A 15,239-nucleotide genomic window follows, 5' to 3' on the forward strand; every position below is an offset into this window, starting at 1 on the left:
GAAGGTGTTGGGTGGTGATGGTGCAAAAAGGGACTTGAGTAGGAAGAAGGAAAAAGCAGCACCCCTCGATTAAGGTGAGGGGAGAAGATATGGGGAAATCCCTGAATTCCTTACCAAAGGCCAATTTCAGAGGGGAGCCGAGGGGGTTACAATCTATGCTTCGGCCAAGGGTGGTAGTGGAGACTGGGAAGAGGATGATGGCTTGGAAGGGAGGCAGCATTTAAGAGGTAAAGAAAGAAACCAGGGGTGCAGACAAAGCACCCCACACACACCCAGGAGTAATCCCACAGGCTGTGACCTGAAACCTTCACATCTACTCTAAGAAGCCACCCCCAGCTGGAGGGCTGTTGCAGGGAGGGAGGAGGCAGGGGGAGGGGAAGGGGGAGAAGGCAGAGACCCCAGGCCATGTAATCAGCAGCAAGGTGATTGCGCGGTGTGTCTTTTGACAGTTGAGTTAGATGTGCCCCGCCGGTTATGATGGAAATCGATTTAAATACTTTCTTGATCCCAGAAGTTCAGCTATGTGGACAGTGGTTACACTTGACAGGATGATTTGTTATTGCATAACTTATATATTTCAAATGGAAATAGTATCAAAAAAATAGTATCATTTACAGTATCTTACGATAAACTGCCTTTGAATGGGAGTTTCCTTTCCAGTACTTTGAGGTCTACAAGACGTATCTAGAAATTTTACTACTGTGGAAAATGAAGACGACTGCTTAAGTTGAATGGGGGCTAAGGGCGGGCCTGTGGTTTTTCTTTTTGATTAATTGCTGTAACACTGTCCTTCAGGAGGCTGAGGGAGTTTCATATTTTCTTTAGACATCATTAGGCGCCAAAGCTCTTGCAGGATAACTTTGATGCTATATGAGTTCTGCCATCCTGCTAGCACTGATATGGCTCTTGGGTCCACCACTCCATTAGAACTATTAACTCCATTCATATTAATTTTTGTTACAAATCTTACAAAGGGGGGTGCTTCTGGGTATTTAAGTCCACATTCTATTTTAAGGCTGTGTATTCAGTTTTCATAAACTGTTCTTGGAGGCCCAATTATCATCCCTGTCCATCTTGTAAGTGTCATGTCTTTGTCATCTTCTAGACCCCAGCTAACTGTGCCATCTCCTATTCCTTTCTGGCCTACTTCGAGTTCTTCCAACAGTGGGCAATTGCGAGGGACTTTTACTCCCTAGCCCGTGGTGGCTACCATCTTGCGTCGCTGTTGCTCAAAGGCCGGCCCCTTCTTCACCCCCAGATTACATTCTTTAGTTCTTCCCACTGACTCCCAGTAAGCCCAACACTGAGAGATACACATGAACAAGATTAGCACCTGGCACAATACCTTGCTCAGGGTGAATAAATATTTTTCAAATATATATTTTAAGATTAAGACCAAAATCCTTATATTGAGAGCTCAAAAAGGGTCTAATAAATATCTTTCTTTCAAGATACCTGATTGCCTAATTAGAATTCTTAAAAGTCACAAGAATTATCTACTTCAGAATTATTTCATTAGATATTTGGGTTGTAATTAGAATATAGTTAGATATTATGATCTAGTTAGTTATCTAGAAAAGCCTTTGGGGTGAATCATTTTTTTTTAACATCGTTATTGGAGTATAATTGCTTTACAATGTTGTGTTAGTCCCTGCTGTATAACAAAGTGAATCAGCTATATGTATATGTATATCCCCATATCTCCTCCCTCTTGCATCTCCCTCCCACCCTCCCTATCCCACCCTTCTAGGTGGTCACAAAGCACCGAGCTGATCTCCCTGTGCTATGCAGCTGCTTCCCACTAGCTATCTATTTTACATTTGGTAGTGTATATATGTCCATGCCACAGGGACCTCTGATTAATCAGAAAAATTGTTCCCCTCATTACATTGCTAAAGAAAGATAAAAAATAATGACTGATTATTATAACATTTACTTTTTGCCATTAATCCTAATAGTTAGATAAATTGGAAGTAGGATATTAACTAGTTCTGAATTAAGCTTTGCTATTTTATTTATCCATGGAAATTATTGTTTTAATTACAGATTCAACCACAGTAAATAGCAATAAGTGGTCTCAAGACCTACGTAAACTACCAGTTACTAGGATTGCATATATATTAGATACAACTAACATTGGTATTAAAAGAGGAAGGCCTCTAGGATTGTGAATCAAATATTTTTACTTGTTATTAAGATGGTGCCTGCCAACAGGCTGCTAACAAATACCCATTAGAGTTATAAAGCAAGAATTTATCTTAGTTTATTAATGGAAAGCTAATGAGTAGAAAGCATGGCCTCTCTCTCTCCTTCTCCCTGCTTCCTATCCCATTATAAATCCACACCTTTTCTTCATTTTCTTTGGAAAAAAATTTTAGTGTTCCAGTTTATCTTACGTAAACAGAAGATAACACTTAGAAATGTACTTGTAACATAAAATGGCCAGTTAGTAAGCATGGGGCCACGTCTGGACTAAAAAGCATTTTGATGCAGCCTCCAGAGAAGCTTTTGTCAAAGAATAACAAACATATGAAGTAACCAAATAGTCCATCCTGAGGTCAATTTGTTGAGAGGTCTATAGATGTCTCAAAGGAGTTGACAACATCCTGCTTTGGACATATATAAATAACATGCTGGCAAAAGCATTATTGATGAACTGGCACAATTTGTTGAAAATATCAGGCCAAAGTGATGAAAGACCAAAGAAGTACATTGAAATTTGCCTGTTTTTTAAAACATGGTAATTTTTAAAAAGAATTTATATTTTGACTCTTTTTAAAGGCTGGGCAATTTGACCTGTAATGAATAGTTGCATATTTGTGATTATATGTCTACAGTATGTATTAACAAATTATTAAAAACTGTTTGCCCCCAATACAAAAAAGGGAAAGTTGTAATATATCACTTCCTGAAATTACTTTTGACTGGGTGTCAAGACAAGCAGCTGGAATAGGACCTGATGCTGGAAGTGCATTTTCCCAAGTTGTAGACATACAATAACGTGTAGCGTCCTGCCCAGGACTGTGGTCTGGACCTGCCACATGAACCCCTCTGCACCTTAATGGCCCAGCCCTTGTGTTGAATGCACACAATGGTCTTCTTGCCTTTGGAGTGCTTTATCACCCTCCATCATTTTCTACAACATGTGAATAAAAATGGCCTCTGTTTGGAAAAGTTAAAGTCAAACTGAGAAATGAACTTGATTCCCAACCCGCCATAGTATAAGAGAAACTGAGTGGTTTGAAAATACTTTTGTGTTACTTTGACACACTGGCTCTCAACCCTGTCATACTCCAAGCCCCATTTTTATAGCAAATATTTTATGAGACATCTTTATTTGCCTCAGAGAAATTCCAAGATAAACTACCTGCACAGACTATTTAAAGAAATAAATATAATGCTCTGCCTGTAATATAAGGGAAAAATACATAAATGCCCTGGAGTACAACTGCATTGGTGACATAATGAAGTAATCAGACACCTGCATCTATCCAGAGGTAGACTCACTGGAGGCTCATAGTGAACGTGGCAGCTACAAAGGCTGATTGATATGGGTGAGTGTATTGGGAACTCAAATGCCTTGTGATGTTTGTTACTTTTCAAAATAGTGAACAACTCCTGGCAAATTAAAAAAAAATTGAACAAAATACAGCATTTCCTCCATTCACACAGCACTTCCATTCCTGATAAATTCAGTATACACTAGAACCAAACCAAAAATACTTTGTGTTTTACTCTGTGTAAAAAAGTTAGGTTACAGGCTTCTGTAATTATACCCTGGTGTTTTACCTTCATGCATGTGTGAAAACCAGGTAGGATGGGGACTACTCTGTACATTGCAGAGTGTCTAGCGTCCCTGGCCTCCACCTACTAAATGCCGGAGCACTCTCTCCATTTTTATGACAACCAAAACCATCTGCAGAGATTCACAAGGCACCCGCAAGGGGTGGTACCAATGCCACTGAGAGCTTTGCCTGGTTCTCAGCATGGCACGTGATCACTCATCACTTCTACCCTACCCCAGTCCTGTTAAAGTCTGAAGTATAGCAATACTGTTAAAGCCTGAAGTATAGCGATACTGACTTCCTATCTATCAGAAAAATTCATACCAAGGGATTTTATAACCTTTGCTAAAAAAAGTAAGGAATCACAAAATTATTTTAAAATTCAAGCCCAATCATGTTTCTTCCTTGATCAAAACTTGAGTGGATATTTATTTATTTAATAGTTGATTTACAATGTTGTGTTAATTTCTGCAGTACAGCAAAGAGACTCAGTTATACATATATATATACATATTCTTTTTCATATTCTTTTCCATTATGGTTCATCACAGGATGTTGAATATAGTTCCCTGTGCTATAGAGTAGGACCTTGTTGTTTATCCATGCTTTATCATTTTTTAAATTCAAATAGTTTTTAAGGAGCAGATCCTTTTATTCAAACAAAAATCTTACATGAAAACACAATATATAAAAGAGATAAAAGCAGTTCTGCTCTGCTTAGAACTAGGGAGGGGACCTGGCACCTTACCCACCCAAGCCTCTCCTTAGCAGTGTCTGAGGCAATCCCACAAAACCTTTCATCTAGGGCTCTAAGGAGCACTGTTTGGAAGGCACTGACTTATAGGATTCAGGCTACCAGGCTCTAGCCCCAGAACCCCTCCCTCACAGTTGACGCTCACACTATAGCATCCAACCATACCTGCTAGGGGCCATTTACCTCCAAATGTCTGCTGCCCTTTACCTTTGTTTTCACTGCTTCTTCTCCCCTGAACTCATCTTAATCACCAAGCCTACCCATGTTTTATCAGCTCTCTGGGATGTTTTCCTTCACATCGCTGGGTAGTCAGGCTCTTTATTCTCTGTGTTTCCATCTGTTCTGCCATCCATCGTGGGTCTAATAATGACAGCTGGCATTGGTTGATTGCTTGCAATGTACCAGGGCGTTTTATAACCTCTTTCTTGTTTTAACACGTCTTCCTCATAATAATCCAATGATAGAGGTACTAACGGTGTCCCCATTTTACAGATGAGGAAACTGAGGCCCAGAAAAGCTAAACAACTTTCCCAAGGTTGTTTGTAACTTGGAAGTGCAGGAACCACAATCTGAATTTAGGTAACCTATGTGATCTGATTATCATGCCTTTTTTCCCACTGTCTTCTTCTACACTGGGAATTCCTTGAAATATCAGTCACATCTTACTCATCTTCCTGTACCCAGCACTCAATAAGCCTCAAAAAATGCTATTAAAAGAATCAAAATGAGTGCTCCCTTCATAGACTCAGCCCAGTGAGATAGTTTAACAAAAATTCATAAAATGTTTACTGGCCTTCTTATAATGTTTTCTCCTTTTCCCGCTTTCATTACTTTATTAAAAGCTGATAAAACTAACAATGTTAGATCACAGTGCAGCAAGCAGTGTACAGCTCAGATGGTCATAGGAATTGAAAATATTTAAAAGAAAATTCAATTAATAGATTTATAATTGTTTTCTGAACAAACTTCCAGTTAATATATTAAATGTGCTTATTCAATAGGGAATCTGTTTCATGTAATACATAGTTTTCATGTTGCTATATTAAATAGGTTTGTTTCCTGTACTAAAATAAGGAATAAATATATTTCTTTTCAGGGAGGGCTTTATATCTTTTTTTATTTTTTAAATTGAGATATAATTGACATATTATATTAGTTTCAGATGTACAACATAATGGTTCAATATTATGTGTTGTAACATGATCGCCACAATAAGTCTACTGAACATCCGTCACCACATACAGTTACAATTTTTTTCCTGTGATGAGAACTTCTAAGATGTCCTCTCTTAGCAACTTTCAAATGTGCAACACCTTGTTGTTAACTATAGTCACCATGCTGTATATCACATCCCCAGGACTTAGTTATTTTAGAACTGGAAGTTTGTACCTTTTGATCACCTTAGTCCGTAATAATTCATAGGAGTATATTCATAGGAGTGAATATATTTCTATTTCAACTTTTCCAAAGACTCAGTTTTATTTTTATTAATTATATGTAATTTCAAACCTTTCTAACCTTTATTATACCTATTCTTTTACTCACCCACTTACGCAGTTACGTTTCTTTTTCCCCGGCATATCTTCTTAATTCAGGCCTTTTGTAGAACTCTCTAAGAATTTTCCAGATCTTGAGATTTCAGAGCTTCCAGTAATTAAGACTGTGGGTCTCAGAATCTGTCAGCCTTGGCTCTGCCTTTTACTAGCTGGATGACACTGAGCAAAGTTACTCATCATCTCTGAGCAGCAGCTTTCTCATCCGTAAAACTGGATTATACTTGTTCCTGTCTCAGTGTCTTTAAAATGCTTACCTCAATGAGTGGCTCACACTACGTGCTCAGTAAATGTTAGTTATTTGTAACTTTCATGTTTATCTTTGGGGGAGAGGCTGCTTTTTTAAAATAAGTGTCTCAACTTTCTCTTAGACTGAGTACCCGTTGTTACTTCCCTTCTGGCAAGTAGCATAGACTTCATTTTTAGCTCCCCTTTATTGATAGAATGTGTTATCTGATATTGGTCTTGCTAACTCATAAACATATGAGTTCTTTCTACTTAATAAATCATGTTAGTGCCTAAATAACTTTTTTTTTTTTAACTGCTCTTTGGTGAAACCTTGGAGTCTGGCATTTTCTAAATGCTAATTGCTTTCTTTTCTCACTCTGGTAATTCATCCCAAACACATACTTTTGATTAAGGATTAGTTCTATATAAATATTTTGTGAATGAAAAATATCACATACAAAGTTAAACCTTTGTTCTGAATGTAGGGAAGATTTATAAATACACATCACATTAGAGTTGCCATATTGTCAAAAACCCAGGAAGAGGATGTTTTTGTTTCTCCAGTTCAGTAGGCTGATATGTAAAAAGTCATTCACAAGTCAGTCTGTTTAGATGTTTTGTGTTAAAATCCAGAATGAGAATAAAGGTTTAATATCTCTCTCTCTCTCTCTCTCTCTCTCTCACACACACACACACACACACACACACACACACACGCGCGCGCACACACACAGAAGATAATGCTTTGCCTGCCCTCGTAAGCACACATCAAAATCTGCTAGTGGTTTGCATGAGGCACAGGGGCAGGTGGGCAGGCAACCTTTCTAATGACTAAATAACTAAATAACCGGGTTTCCAAAGCATTCAGATCCTGGATGAGGATTTTTTTAAGGGGATGGGGAATTAAACCTATCCCTCCATATTTGTCCTATGTTATTATGTAGTTAAAATGTTTTTCCAATATCTTCTAAGTTCACAGATTCTGAAAGAGCTAGGTATTTAGGATTCATGTGGTTTTTAGTGAGTGAAATATATATCTCAAGAGATTCAGATTTGTCTCAGCCAAGGCCGCAGAAAATGCCAGGGGCAGAGCTAGAATGTGGACTTGGAGACATTTCTTACATCTTACCTGATTCCTGACGCAGAATTTACTTTTTTTTCAAAAAACTGAAACCATTAAGAAATCTTTCTCATTATACTTCTGGTGAAATAAAATATATAAAATAAAAATGAAATATAATACAAACTAAGATGCACATAGTTGCAGAAGTTTGATCTAATATATAGAAATAAAGTACTTTTATGATTTTTCTATGAATGTGTTCAACCATTTAAAAATTTTGAAGCTAAATCATTAATTTTTAAAATTTATAATTGCGAGGTTGCTGTTATTGGCAACAAAGGCTGTGGCAAGGAGCCCTGTATTACCAGAAAGGTAGGGGATGGAATGGAATGAAAGTAAGGGGAGGAGGTCCAGTGGACTACACTGTGGTGAGCGCACAGCTTAGGAGAGGGCCACGTAATGTGGAAGTATTAACCCGATCATAGCGTTTTGCTTTCAAGGAGTGATGCAGCCTCCAGATACAATATTTTTCCATACATCCCCCAAATCTGCTTTACATAAGCATTTGCTGCTGGATCAAGCAAAGAGAGAGTCCAATTATTTTTTCCTCTTTTGGTTTTAATGACCCCATAGTCTATGAAACCATTGCCATTGTGAAATACCTCGCAACCTTCTCACTCTCCATGAATCTTGTTGACCCTCTGAGAAGAAATTCACATGGCAGCCCATGGGCGTCTTAGGAGTTTCCACGATGGGTAAGGCTGGGGTCTACAAAGTCACAAAGATTTGGGTCCCAGATCGTCAGCCAAGCTCTTTGAGTGTTTAATGGTGTGACCTCGGCAAGTTAAATTTCTGAGCCTTAGTTTATTACTGTGTAAAGAGAGGATAATCTTAGCTCATAGGCTAAGCTCACTCTGGTAATTCATCCCAAACACATACTTTTGATTAAGGATTAGTTCTATATAAATATTTTGTGAATGAAAAATATCACATACAAAGTTAAACCTTTGTTCTGAATGTAGGGAAGATTTATAAATACACATCACATTAGAGTTGCCATATTGTCAAAAACCCAGGATAAACCATAAGGATTAAATATGAAGATATATGTGAAAGGCTTAAGCACAGTCCTGACATTTAAATAAGTGGTACTTACAAATTTTCCACCAAGTCAAGATCAGACCCACTGAGTAGACATTTTTGTTGAACCATAGAAGTTTCTTTCTCATTTCACTATACATCCCAGACATGATTGATTTGCCTAGAAATGGACTTGGTGTTCACCAAATAACCAATAATGATATTGGCTGGTTTATATTAGAGTCATCCCATTTGACTGAACTTTATTAACCGCAAATCAGAGAGAAAATAAACATGAGCACCAAAGAAATAGAAGGAATTTAAGAAGAAATGTACAATAGGTGTAAATGAGAAAGTACAATAAGCACTTAATCAAAATAAGCCTAAAGCAGAATCCTTGTGCATTAGACAAACTGCCGCAAGAACTAAATTCTAAACCTCTGCGCGCGCAGACCTTACACACCTCACCTAGCTTGCGTGGGACTGAGTTTCCTCGTTTATAAGACAGGGACTGAATTAAATCATCTCCCGGGCCCCATTCAGTTCTAATATTCTAGACTTGTCTTGAACTGGAGAATGCTAGCAACGTACGTCTTAAAAGCAAATCCAGCGCTTTAAAAAAAAATCCTATGAAGCAAGTATAACCGTAATCTTTGCAACTAGCAGTCCTTTCACTCATTTATGCGAGCTTTGCAGAATTCAGTCTGAAAGACCGTGGGCAAATCCGGGTCATATCTCCAAAGTCAAACCGATGGTGGCTGTTGACCACGAAAAACATCTGGAAAGCCATCTGCTACAGTTCACACAGGGCCTCTCACATTCAGACTATTCCCCGATAGGACATTCAGTGTCCTAAGTAACCGTGTGACTGCCTGGAGTGCCTTTCATGTGGGTTTTCCAGGACAAGGATACTGCCAGAGGACAGTGTATTTAGGGATGGCCTCAGAGCAAGCAGAGGCATGCAGCAGGGGTTTTCTGGAAGTTATTTTAAGCCAGAAAGTGCTACTTCCAATCAGCACCGCAATGAATTAATCAGTTTGTGTATTCTAAAACCAAGATTGGAAGGCCCGTCTGTGTGCATCACAGTAGCAACAGAAGAGCGAGCTTGGGCCCTGCTGCTGAGGTGCTCACGGCGCAGTGCAAGAAGCAGGCGCACAAGCATACAATTGTTGCACGAGGCCCAAGGCAGAGGAGCCAGCCCTGAATCCAAGGCTGATGCGTAAACTCTGTCATCAATGCAGTTTGTCTTCAGAACAGTGAAGGGTGATGCTGAACCGTGCCTCCTTTCGTTCTGTTTTCCATTGAACCATTCTGTCAAGTGATCTCGTTTAAGATAAAGCATATCGAATCAGTTCCATATTCAAATAATTCCAGAATAATGATTTTTGTGTAAAACAAAAGTCACAGCCATTTTGCTTCCTGTCTTTTCCCTCCAATTGGGGACCAAGTCCTGTAATGTTTCCCTTGTTATTATATGACTCCCTTCTTCCCATCCTGTCCCTGTTGCCCTAGATTTCATCCTCTTTGTCTCTTGCTTTGACTCTTGTGCCCTCCCTGTCTGTGCTTTGCCTAGTTCCAATTCATTATCACCTCTGTGACCTGATATTTTAACTAAACTATTTTGATCCAATGGAATAAGCTTTCTCAAAAAAGACAAAATAAATAAAATATTAAACTTTCAACCAGTTAAAATATCAAATAAGGTGTGAAACTAATTCTCCATCTGAATCCTAAATGTTATTTCATCTCACCCCATCCTTCATCCTATAATTGATGCCATGTCAAAAAACTGCATTGGAAAATTCCAGTTTGCATTGGAAAATTAAAATCTCCTGCCCCTCCTCACATGGCTACCAAAGCACTTCTCCTAAAACATTTAACCCCTCACCCTGCTTGTTTGCTTAAAACTCTTCAATGACCTCTGATATTGCCGAAGAAAAGGGTTTCAAACTTGAACATGTGTGGGAATAATCTAAGCGGTTTTTTTTGTTGTTTTTTAAAGCAGAGTCTCAGGGCTAAACCCTCCCAGGATTCCGATTTAGTAGTTCTGGGGTGTAGGGCCTAAAGGATCCAGCCCACTATGGCATGGGTGCCCTTTTTCCTGGCATCTCCTCCAGTTCTACTCTTCCCTTGCTGTAAATTCCTTGCAGATAAGAACCTACTATGTCCCCGTACCTAGCAAAAAATGGATGGCTCAGGAAATTGATGGCTTTCCATAATTACCTTTTTTTTTTTTTTTTTTTTTTTGCGGTACGCGGGCCTCTCACTGCTGTGGCCTCTCCCGTTGTAGAGCACAGGCTCCGGACGTGCAGGCCCAGCAGCCATGGCTCACGGACCCAGCTGCTCCGCGGCATGTGGGATCCTCCTGGACCGGGGCACGAACCCGCGTCCCTGCGTCGGCAGGCGGACCCCCAACCACTGCGCCACCAGGGAAGCCCCCTAATTACCTTTAAATGAAAGAAGGAAGCAATGTGTATACTCAAAATTTTTCTGGCTGATTTGATAAAACTAGAAACGAAACGTGAGATTTTGGCAAGTATCTGAAATGAATGCATCAGTTGGTCGAAGATTGAAAGGAAACATATGGAGCGAGCATTCAGCTCCACTAATAGATTCACATCTATTTCTGATTAGCCTTAGGGAAGAAAATTCTAATTTATGGTGATTGTGATTATTGTGAAGATGATTTATAAACATATAGGTTTTGAGAAAAACAATTCACTTGCTTTTCATTTTCAGCGTTGTTAATTTACAAAGGTACCCTAACCGCTTTAAGGCAGTTAGAGCAAGAATAAAATTACGTTGCTCATTTGTGACAGGGTATGAAGGGTATCAGGCACAGTGCCTTCTTAATGTGCTAATTTTTAATTACATAGTGGTGATAGGCACCAAAGACTTTCTGAGGAAGGTGTGGAGGTGATCCAGATGAATGTGAACCTGGCCTTCTTCAAAGTTCATAAAGCCCTGCCCCTGTACAGTTCCAGCCAAGGGAATCTTGCTGTAACCCACTTTGCCAGGATGTTGAATCTGTTATAAAGTGATAGTGCCGGCACAAATACATCTAAGGCGATGCAGGTACTGAAGTGCCATGTGTGATTCCATGCAAGAAACTGTGGTTCACAAGATCATAGAAGAATAAAAATTATTGTTATTTTATTTTTGTGTTTTGGCCATAGTGAATGGGAAGATACATTAATGCATCCACACTGACATGCATATTCTTCTCTCTATCTGGAACATTTTCCCTCTTCTCACAACTATTTCTTGCTTATCCTTTAGATCTCATCTTAGAATCAGTATTTTCAGGAACCCTTCCTGGTCACCACCACTGGGGTTGATAACCCTTCCTGAATGTCATCTCTCTTCATTCCCTCGTTCTGGTCTTTGTCACAGCACCTGGTGCCATCCATTGATATTACACATTTACTTGTTGGCCTCCCCATTTGACCATGAGAAAGAAATGCTATCATATTCTCCATTGTACCCGCAGTGTCTAGAATAAAGCCTACAATAAGACAGATATAGAAGAAACATTTGTCAAGTGAATCAATGATTTATGCGTGTTTATTAGATCCAAATCACTTAGTATCATCACAGCCTAAAAATTACTTCAATTTTTATCTTGTTCTCCTTGTTTTTGTACTTCCGGCCCTAGAAAATTACCCAGTGTCTGATTTAACTTCTAAAGAGGCGTAAATTGTATAGATTGGAAGGTCTAGGAGGGCAACAATCTGCCTTCAGTCCTGGCTCTACCACTAACTAGCTAAGTGATTTTTACAGATCACTATGCCTTTCTGTTGTTTATTTTCCTCACTTAGAAGAGCGGATTTCCAACCCAAAGATTCCATAAGTCCAAAAAAGAAAATCTTCATATTTCAGGCAAAATACCTACTCCAGTGATAAGTCTAAGCCTTGATTGTCCTCCAGCCATGTGATAGTAGTTTTCTTGGTGATATTTTGTGACACTAACAAATATCCAGTGGCTTTGAGCATATAGCATTTTTTCTGTATTCTAAGCAGAATTAACATGAAAAGGTAAAGGTGACTTTGTGCCTAGTGGTGATGGCAGCAGCTTGGTGGTCAGATCAGGTAGCACTGATGCCAAATGTGGGCGGATTTGTTAACAGAGTTCACACAGCCATCTATGGTACATATGTTGCTGTCCCATCAGTTAATCATCGCCATCTGGGGCTCATGAAAATTGGACAAATGACAGTGAAAGGTATGAAATCGACATCAACCACACCACTGGATAGGAGTTACAACATGACCCCTTCCTTATCTAAACTGTAGAAATTGGGCAGCAATACATTACCTTCATTTCCTCTCAGTTTATATAAGCATCTAAGAATATAACAAGATGTTGTACGTGGAAATCTTGGTAAGTTGTAAAATGATTACGCAAATGTTAGTTCTTACACCAGAATCAGACTGTCACAGAGCCATCCGTGAAACACCCTGAGAGTCAGTCAGTCTATAAATATTTATTGAGCACATAATATGTGTCAGATACAGTTCTAGGCATGGTGCTAAAAGAAGCTTGTCCATTATTCTAGGTAGGGTAAACAGAAAACAAACACAGGAAAATAAATAAGCAGACAAACAGATGAACAAATTATCTTGAGAGGGCTATTTTAGCGAGGCTCTCAAGGAAAGACCTAAAAGGTATCCTTTGAATTGAGAGCTGTTTAGATCTGAGGAAGTTCATCCTAAGCAGGTACAAAGGCCCTGAGGTAGGAATGAGCTTGGCATGTTTAAAGAATGGAAACAGGCTGCTGAGGCTAGAAAATAGAGAAGGATGCACAAGAGGTAGAATATGAGACAGAGACAGAGGAAGGGGCCAAGGGAAGGAGTTTGGGTTTTATTCTATGCAGTGGAACACCACTGGAAAATCTAGAGCACTGTGGCCATATACCTAGTGGCCCCAAACTACTGCTCTCTGAGCTACTTTTTCCCTCCAGAGAAAAGGGCTAGACAGACAAGCAGTCTCTCCAGCAAATTTAAACCAACTAAGACCACACAATGTTTTGTTTGCTTTCTAAAAGCTATTAAATATTTTATTCTACCTGCTTCACTTAAATGAAAAGGTCACTTTCAGTTATTTTATTATTCGTTTGCTTTCCTGAAAATCAAAATAAGATCAGGAGTCATTTGCAATAAGTAGTGACTATCAGTTTGTGATTCTGGAATTCAAAGTGATGGATTATTAGAATTCTTTCCCTGCTTTGACTTGTTAATTATTTTTAATATTCTGTTTTGAGAGAAATTTGAGGTAGGAAGATTAGACAGTGCATTAGGATTTATGAACAGCCCATTTTAATAAAAACTTTTAAGACTATGCAAAATTAGGTTTACTAATAAAAACATATGCTGCATGCCATCCTGATATTCTCATACATTTATCTACAATTATTTACTGGGCCTTCTAGTCTTACTTTTTTTTTTTTTTTTTTTTTTTTGCGTTACGCAGGCCTCTCACTGTTGTGGCCTCTCTCGTTGCGGAGCACAGGCTCCGGATGCGCAGGCTCAGCGGCCATGGCTCACAGGCCCAGCCGCTCTGCGGCATGTGGGATCTTCCCAGACCAGGGCACGAACCCATGTCTTCTGCATCGGCAGGCAGACTCTCAACCACTGTGCCACCAGGGAAGCCCTAGTCTTACATTTTATTTAGACTCTGATCTTATAGTTTTCATCTGAGCAAAAATCTCATCTATTTAAGTTTAAAATTTTAATTTTTAAAAATTTTTTTAATTAATTTTTTATTGAAGTATAGTATGTTGTGTTAATTTCTGCTGTACAGCAAAGTGACTCAGTCACACACATATATACATTTTTTTATATTCTTTTCTATTATGATTTATCCCACGGTATTGAATATAGTTCCCTGTGCTATACAGTAGGACCTTTTTGTTAAATTTAAATAATCAGAAGTGAAACACAATATTAGAAAAGTCAGTGATGCTTTACTAATTCATGTGTATTTCTATCTGATTAGCCATTAGAAGAATCTATATACATTTTTTGTGTTTTAATTCCATAAAATTTTTAAAGAGTATGATTTTAAAGGTCAAACGTGAGTTACCAGGATCCAACCAATTCTTTCTCCTTGCTAGATTGTTACTTATTTAAAGATTTTGTTTTTGTTTTTAATTGGAAAGAACAATATTTGAATAAAATTAAACTCCTCAAAGCTAGTCAGGTCTCTAAAAAATAGTATTTAAGCAATCTGGAGTGTGCAAAATCATATGTTGGTCCCATACCGGCTCGTTCCAAGATGGCTGCATGCACTCAGGCATGCACACACAGAGTAAATTAATATCTTCATTCCCTAATATACGAGGCTCCTAGAAAAGTGATGACCAAGTATAAATTTTTGGGTGCTGACTTCTTCATTTAGGGCCACTGCTTCCTCTCTGCAAAGTTCACCTCTGAGCAGGTCAGTGTGGGCTCCCTGTAATGTGCAACAATCACAACTTCACACAGAGAGAAGCTGAAGCGGTGCCATGTCTAGGCAGACATTTTTAAATAAGCCAGAAAGAGGTGTTTGTTACCATTTGAGCATTTTTTAATATTCTGATGTGGGTGTGCTTAAGAGGTCTCAATATCAATTCAGACATCTTATAATTTGGAAAAAGCTTTCCGATTTATTTCATGATATTCATAAATTTTGCTCTGTATCTGAGTTACAAATTCCTATACAGAACTTGAAAAGCTCTATTAGATGAGTGTTGGCCTTCTTTTTTTTTCTTTCCAAACTGCCTTTAGTAGAATTAGGA

General features: G+C 38.7%; 1 pseudogene; it reads right to left on the minus strand.

Annotated features, from left to right (window-relative positions):
- Positions 1-769: 769 nt before the first annotated feature.
- On the minus strand, positions 770-1,213 carry LOC136125843 (ubiquitin-conjugating enzyme E2 variant 1-like; annotated as a pseudogene).
- Positions 1,214-15,239: the final 14,026 nt, after the last annotated feature.

Source organism: Phocoena phocoena, chromosome 7 (genome assembly GCF_963924675.1).
Source record: "Phocoena phocoena chromosome 7, mPhoPho1.1, whole genome shotgun sequence".
NCBI lineage: Eukaryota > Metazoa > Chordata > Mammalia > Artiodactyla > Phocoenidae > Phocoena > Phocoena phocoena.